This window comes from Octopus sinensis, unplaced genomic scaffold, assembly GCF_006345805.1.
Source record: "Octopus sinensis unplaced genomic scaffold, ASM634580v1 Contig12863, whole genome shotgun sequence".
In the NCBI taxonomy this organism is placed as follows: domain Eukaryota; kingdom Metazoa; phylum Mollusca; class Cephalopoda; order Octopoda; family Octopodidae; genus Octopus; species Octopus sinensis.
In genome coordinates, this window is record NW_021832800.1 from 20,001 (window position 1) to 27,500 (window position 7,500).

The window sequence follows — 7,500 nt, forward strand, 5'->3', positions numbered from 1 at the left end:
TTGTTTGTCTTCTCGGTGTTTAGCCCCTTGTGGGTAGTAAAGAAATAGGTATTTCGTCTGCTGTTACGTCCTGAGTTCAAATTCCGCCGAGGTAGACTTTACCTTTCATCATTTCAGGGTCGATAAATTAAGTACCAGTTACGCACTGGGGTCGATGTAATCGACTTAATCCGTTTGTCTGTCCCCTCTGTGTGTAGCCCCTTGTGGGTAGTAAAGAAATAGGTATTTCGTTTGTCGTTACATTCTGAGTTCAAATTCCGCCGAGGTCAACTTTGCCTTTCATCCTTTCGTGGTCGATAAATAAAGTACCAGTCACGCACTGGAGTCAATATCATCGAATTAATCCCTTTGTCTGTCCTTGTTTGTCCCCTCTATGTTTAGCCCTTGTGGGCAATAAAGAAATATACAATTATTACACATGGGATATTAATGTCTATCAAGTATACCTTGGCGTAGTATAGTCGTAGGAGTGGCTGTGTGGTAAGTAGCTTGCTTACCAACCACATAGTTCCGTGTTCAGTCCCAATGCGTGGCACCTTGGGCAAGTATATTCACCTATAGCCTTGGGCTGAACAAAACCTTGTGAGTGGATTTGGTAGACGGAAACTGAAAGAAGCCCGTCGTATATATGTATATGGGCATAGGAGTGGCTGTGTGGTAAGTAGATTGCTTACCAACCACATGCTTCCGGGTTCAGTCCCACTGCGTGGCACCTTGGGCAAATCTCTTCTACTATAGCCTTGGGCTGAACAAAACCTTGTGAGTGGATTTCGTAGAGGGAAACTGAAAGAAACCCGTCGTATATATGTATATATATTATATATATATGTGTGTGTGTGTGTGTGTGTGTGTGTGTGATTGTGTGTGTGTATTTGTCCCCCCAACATAGCTTGACAACCAATGCTGGTCTGTTTACGTCCCCGTAACGTAGCGGTTCGGCAAAATAGACTGATAGAATAAGTACTGGGCTTACAAAGAATAAGTCCCGGGTTCGAGTTTCTCGACTAAAGGCGGTGTTCCAGCATGGCCGCAGTCAAATTACTGAAACAAGTAAAAGAGTAAAAGAGTATATGTATATATATAAAGCCTTGTGAGTGGATTTGGTAGACAGAAACTGAAAGAAGCCCGTCGTATATATGTATATATGTATGTGTGTGTGTGTTTGTGTGTCTGTGTTTGTCCCCCTAGCATTAACTGACAACCGATGCTGGTGTGTTTACGTCCCCGTCACTTAGCGGTTCGGCAAAAGAGACCGATAGAATCAGTACTGGGCTTACAAAGAATAAGTCCCGGGGTCGAGTTGCTCGATTAAAATGTTGGTGCTCCAGCATGGCCGCAGTCAAATGACTGAAACAAGTAAAATAAAATAACATATATATAGGCACAGGAGTGGCTGTGTGGTAAGAAGCTTGCTTACCAACTACATTGTTCCGGGTTCAGTCCCACTGCGTGGCATCTTGGGCAAGTGTCTTCTGCTAGAGCCTCGGGCCGACCAATGCCTTGTGAGTGGATTTGGTAGACGGAAACTGAAAGAAGCCTGTCGTATATATGTATATATATATAAGTGTGTGTGTCTGTGTTTGTCCCCCTAGCATTGCTTGACAACCGATGCTGGTGTGTTTACGTGCCCGTCACTTAGCGGTTCGGCAAAAGAGACCGATAGAATCAGTACTGGGCTTACAAAGAATACGTCCCGGGGGTCGATTTGCTCGCTTAAAGGCGGTGCTCCAGCATGGCCGCAGTCAAATGACTGAAACAAGTAAAAGAGTAAAAGAGTATATATATATATATATATATATATATATATATATATATATATAAAGAGTTGTGAGTGGATTTGGTAGACGGAAACTGAAAGAAGCCTGTCGTATATATATATAGGTGTAGGAGTGGCTGTGTGGTAAGTAGCTTGCTAGCCAACCACATGGTTCCAGGTTCAGTCCCACTGCGTGACATCTTGGGCAAGTGTCTTCTGCTATAGCCCCGGGCCGACCAATGCCTTGTGAGTGGATTTGGTAGACGGAAAGTGAAAGACGCCTGTCGTATATATGTATATATATATAAGCGTGTGTGTATATGTTTGTGTGTCTCTGTCCTTCTAGCATTGCTTGACAACCGATGCTGGTGTGTTTATGTCCCCGTCACTTAGCGGTTCGGCAAAAGAGACCGATAGAATAAGTACTGGGCTTACAAAGAATAAGTCCCGGGGTCGATTTGGTCGACTAAAAGACGGTGCTCCAGCATGGCTGCAGTCAAATGACTGAAACAAGTAAAATAAAATAACATATATATAGGCGCAGGAGTGGCTGTGTGGTAAGTAGCTTGCTTACCAACCACATGGTTCTCTGTTCAGTCCCACTGCGTGGCATATTGGGCAAATGTCTTCTGCTAGAGCCTCGGGCCGACCAATGCTTTGAGAGTGGATTTGGTAGACGGAAACTGAAAGAAGCCCGTCGTATATATGTATATATATATGTGTGTGTCTCTGTTTGTCCCCCTAGCATTGCTTGACAACCGATGCTGGTGTGTTTACGTGCCCGTCACAAAAGAGACTGGGCTTACAAAGAATACGTCCCGGGGGTCGATTTGCTCGCTTAAAGGCGGTGATCCAGCATGGCCGCAGTCAAATGACTGAAACAAGTAAAAGAGTAAAAGAGTATATATATACATATATACACAAATATAAGAGGGTGACTACCATATGGTCGACTTTTGCGCTAAAAATAGATCCGCTATGGTATTAGCCACTATATATATATATAGACTAAAGGCAGTGCTCCAGCATGGCCGTAGTCAAATGACTGAAACAAGTAAAAGAGTAAAAGAGTAGACGAATATGTGTATACGTGGGTCTTACCTTCGCGGAACTCGAAACCTCGTCCCAGAATGGTGAAATGAATTCAAAATGTCCACTTAGGATCTTGTCAAATTATTCTTCTTGGTTGTTGCTTGGACTAGAAAAAGAAATTTCAACATTAAAAGCCATAATTTAGTTATGAATATCTTTTGCAAATTTGTACATTTTCTTCTTTATAGGCGCAGGAGTGGCTGTGTGGTAAGTAGCTTGCTAACCAACCACATGGTTCCGGTTTCAGTCCCACTGCGTGGCACCTTAGGCAAGTGTCTTCTGCTAAAGCCTCGGGCCGACCAAAGCCTTGTGAGTGAATAAAGTAGACGGAAACTGAAAGAAGCCTGTCGTATATATATATAGGTGTAGGAGTGGCTGTGTGGTAAGTAGCTTGCTAGCCAACCACATGGTTCCAGGTTCAGTCCCACTGCGTGACATCTTGGGCAAGTGTCTTCTGCTATAGCCCCGGGCCGACCAATGCTTGTGAGTGGATTTGGTAGACGGAAAGTGAAAGACGCCTGTCGTATATATGTATATATATATAAGCGTGTGTGTATATGTTTGTGTGTCTCTGTCCTTCTAGCATTGCTTGACAACCGATGCTGGTGTGTTTATGTCCCCGTCACTTAGCGGTTCGGCAAAAGAGACCGATAGAATAAGTACTGGGCTTACAAAGAATAAGTCCCGGGGTCGATTTGGTCGACTAAAAGACGGTGCTCCAGCATGGCCGCAGTCAAATGACTGAAACAAGTAAAATAAAATAACATATATATAGGCGCAGGAGTGGCTGTGTGGTAAGTAGCTTGTTTACGAACCAGATGGTTCTGGGTTCAGTCCCACAGCGTGGCATCTTGGGCAAGTGTCCTCTGCTATGGCCCCGGGCCGACCAAAGCCTTGTGAGTGGATTTGGTAGACGGAAACTGAAAGAAGCCTGTCGTATATATATATATATATATATATATATATGTGTGTGTGTGTAGGAGTGGCTGTGTGGTAAGTAGCTTGTTTACCAACCACATGGTTCCGGGTTCAGTCCCACTGTGTGGCACCTTGGGCAAGTGTCTTCTGCTATAGCCCGGGCCGACCAATGCCTTGTTAGTGGATTCGGTAGACGGAAACTGAAAGAAGCCCGTCGTATATATAAATATATATATATATATATATATATATATATATATATATATATATATATATATATATATATATAGGTGTAGGAGTGGCTGTGTGGTAAGTAGCTTGCTAACCAACCACATGGTTCCGGGTTCAGTCCCACTGCGTGGCATCTTGGGCAAGTGTCTTCTACTATAGCCCCGGGCCAACCAATGCCTTGTGAGGGGATTTGGTAGACGGAAACTGAAAGAAGCCCGTCGTATATATGTATATATGTATATATAGGTGCAGGAGTGGCTGTGTGGTAAGTAGCTTGCTAACCAACCACATGGTTCCGGTTTCAGTCCCACTGCGTGGCATCTTGGGCAAGTGTCTTCTACTATAGCCCCGGGCCGACCAATGCCTTGTGAGTGGATTTGGTAGACGGAAACTGAAAGAAGCCTGTCGTATATATGTATATATATATATGTATGTGTGTATATGTTTGTGTGTCTGTGTTTGTCCCCCTAACATTGCTTGACAACCGATGCTGTTGTGTTTACGTCCCCGTCACTTAGCGGTTCGGCAAAAGAGACCGATAGAATAAGTACTGGGCTCACAAAGAATAAGTCCCGGGGTCGATTTGCTCGACTAAAGGTGGTGCTCCAGCATGGCCGCAGTCAAATGACTGAAACAAGTAAAAGAGTAAAGAATAAAGAGTAATATATATATATATATGTATGTGTGTGTATATGTTTGTGTGTCTGTGTTTGTCCCCCTAGCATTGCTTGACAACCGATGCTAGTGTGTTTATGTCCGCGTAACTTAGTGGTTCGGCAAAAGAGACAGAAAGAATAAGTACTGGGCTCACAAAGAATAAGTCCCGGGGTCGATTTGCTCGACTAAAGGCGGTGCTCCAGCATGGCCGCAGTCAAATGATTGAAACAAATAAAAGAGTAAAAGAGTAAAGAGTACCAACATCGAACTAAATTTACAAGAGGGTCATTTCGGGTTCAAGGGAGAATACCTAGCAAAAAAACTTCCTTACGACGTTCAGTTATATCCCTTTATTTTCAAAATTGAACCTTTATCAGGAAAACTTTCATCTTTCATGTTTAAAACAGACGCTGAGAGTTTGGGGTTATCTGACTTAGTCTTTACTTGTTTCAGTCATTTGACTGCGGCCATGCTGGAGCACCGCCTTTTTAGTCGAGCAAATCGACCCCGGGACTTATTCTTTGTAAGCCCAGTACTTATTCTATCGGTGTCTTTTGCCGAACCGCTAATTTACGGGGACGTAAACACACCAGCATCGGTTGTCAAGCAATGCTAGGGGGACAAACACAGACACACAAACACATATACACACATATATATATATATACATATATACGACAGGCTTCTTTCAGTTTCCGTCTGCCAAATCCACTCACAAGGCATTGGTCGGCCCGAGGCTATAGTAGAAGACACTTGCCCAAGGTGCCACGCAGTGGGACTGAACCCGGAACCATGCGGTTGGTAAACAAGCTACTTACCACACAGCCACTCCAGCGCCTACCTGACTAATCTTTACTTGTTTCAGTTATTTGACTGCGGCCATGCTGGAGCACCGCCTTTAGTCGAGCAAATCGACCCCAGGACTTATTCTTTGTAAGCCTTCTACTAATTCTATTGGTGTCTTTTGCTGAACCACTAAGTTACGGCGTCGTATACACACCAGCATCGGTTGTCAAGCACACCCACCCCCTGCGCCTATATACATATAAGGCGGCGAGCTGGCAGAAAGGTTAGCACGCCGGGCGAAATGCGTAGCCGTATTTCGTCTGCCGTTACGTTTAGAGTTCATATTCCGCCGAGGTCAACTTTGCCTTTCCTCCTTTCGGGGTCGATAAATTAAGTACCAGTTACGGACTGGGGTCGATGTAATCGACTTAATACCTATGTCTGTCCTTGTTTGTCCCCTCTATGTTTAGCCCCTTGTGGGTAATAAAGAAATAGGTTGTCAAGCGATGTTGGGGGGACAAACACAGACACACAAACATATACAAACATATATATACGACGGGCTTCTTTTAGTTTCCGTCTACCAAATCCACTCACAAGGCTTTGGTCGGCCCGGGGCTATAGTAGAAGACACTTGCCCGAGATGCCGCGCAGTGGGACTGAACCCGACCCATTTTGTTGGTAAGCAAGAGACATACGACACAGCCACTCCTACGCCTATATACATATATACGACGGGCTTCTTTCAGTTTCCGTCTACTAAGTCCACTCACAAGGCTTTGGTCGGCCCGAGGCTATAGTAGAAGACAATTGCCCAAGGTGCCATACAGTGGGACTGAACCCAGAACCATGTGGTTGGTAAGCAAGCTACTTACCACACAGCCACTCCTGCGCCTATATATATATATATATATATATATATATATATATATATATATATATATACAACAGGCTTCTTTCAGTACCCGTCTACCAAATCCACTCAGAAGGCATTAGTCGGCCCGAGGCTATAGTAGAAGACACTTGCCCAAGGTGCCACGCAGTAGGACTGAACCCGGAACCACGTGGCTGGTAAGCAAGCTACTTACCACACAGCCACTCCTACCCCTATGGTTGATGTGACTTGGTTGATGTGTGTCTATATACGTATGTTTGAACTAAGTAATAGTGGCTCCGGCAGAAGGTAATGGCAAACTTCTGCTGACTCTTTTGCCACAACTTTCTCTCACTCTTTCCTCCTGCATCTTGCAGCTCACCTGCGATGGACTGGCGTCCCGTCCAGGTGGGGAACCTATACGCCGAGGAAACTGGGAAACCGGCCCTTATGAGCCAGGGATTGCTCGAGAAGGAACAAACAAACAATATATATATAAATGGAGGCACATGGTCTAGTGTTTGGAGCAGCGGACTCGCGGTCGAGGGATCGCGGGTTCGAATCTCAGACCGGGCAATATGTGTATTTATGAGCGAAAACACCTAAGCTCCACACGGCTCCGGCTGAAGGTAATGGCGAACTTCCGCTGACTCTTTCGCCACAACTTTCTGTCACTCTTTCCTCCTGCATCTTGCAGCTCACCTGCGATGGACTAGCGTCCCGTCCAGGTGGGGAACCTATACGCCAAGAAACCGGGAAACCGGCCCTTATGAGCCAGGGATGGCTCGAGAAGAAACGAACAAAAACTTCTCCATACATCACAAGGAATATATTTTCAGTTAGCAATCCCGGTTTCTTGGCGTATAGGTTCCCCACCTGGACGGGACGTTGGTCCATCGCAGGTGAGCTGCAAGATGCAGGAGGAAAGAGTGAGAGAAAGATGTGGCGAAAGAGTCAGCAGAAGTTCGCCACTTCCTTCTGCCGGAGCCACGTGGAGCTTAGGTGTTTTCGCTCATAAACACACACATCGCCCGGTCTGAGATTCGAACCCGCGATCCCTCGACCGCGAGTCCGCTGTTCTAACTACTAGGCCATGTGCTTCCATATATATACATATTGTTTGTTCCTTCTCGAGCCACGCCTGGCTCATAAGGGCCGGTTTCCTTGGCGTATAGGTTCCCCACCT

The 7,500-nt window shown here is 45.3% G+C and overlaps 1 protein-coding gene across 1 annotated transcript in view; it reads right to left on the minus strand.

Annotated features, from left to right (window-relative positions):
• LOC118761379 (calcium/calmodulin-dependent protein kinase type 1-like) overlaps positions 1-7,500 on the minus strand; it is a 19,340-nt gene that overhangs the window by 9,152 nt on the left and 2,688 nt on the right. The window contains exon 2 of the mRNA XM_036499221.1: positions 2,858-2,954. The gene's annotated coding sequence lies outside the window, so the exon portion shown is untranslated. The remainder of the gene's footprint in view (positions 1-2,857; positions 2,955-7,500) is intronic.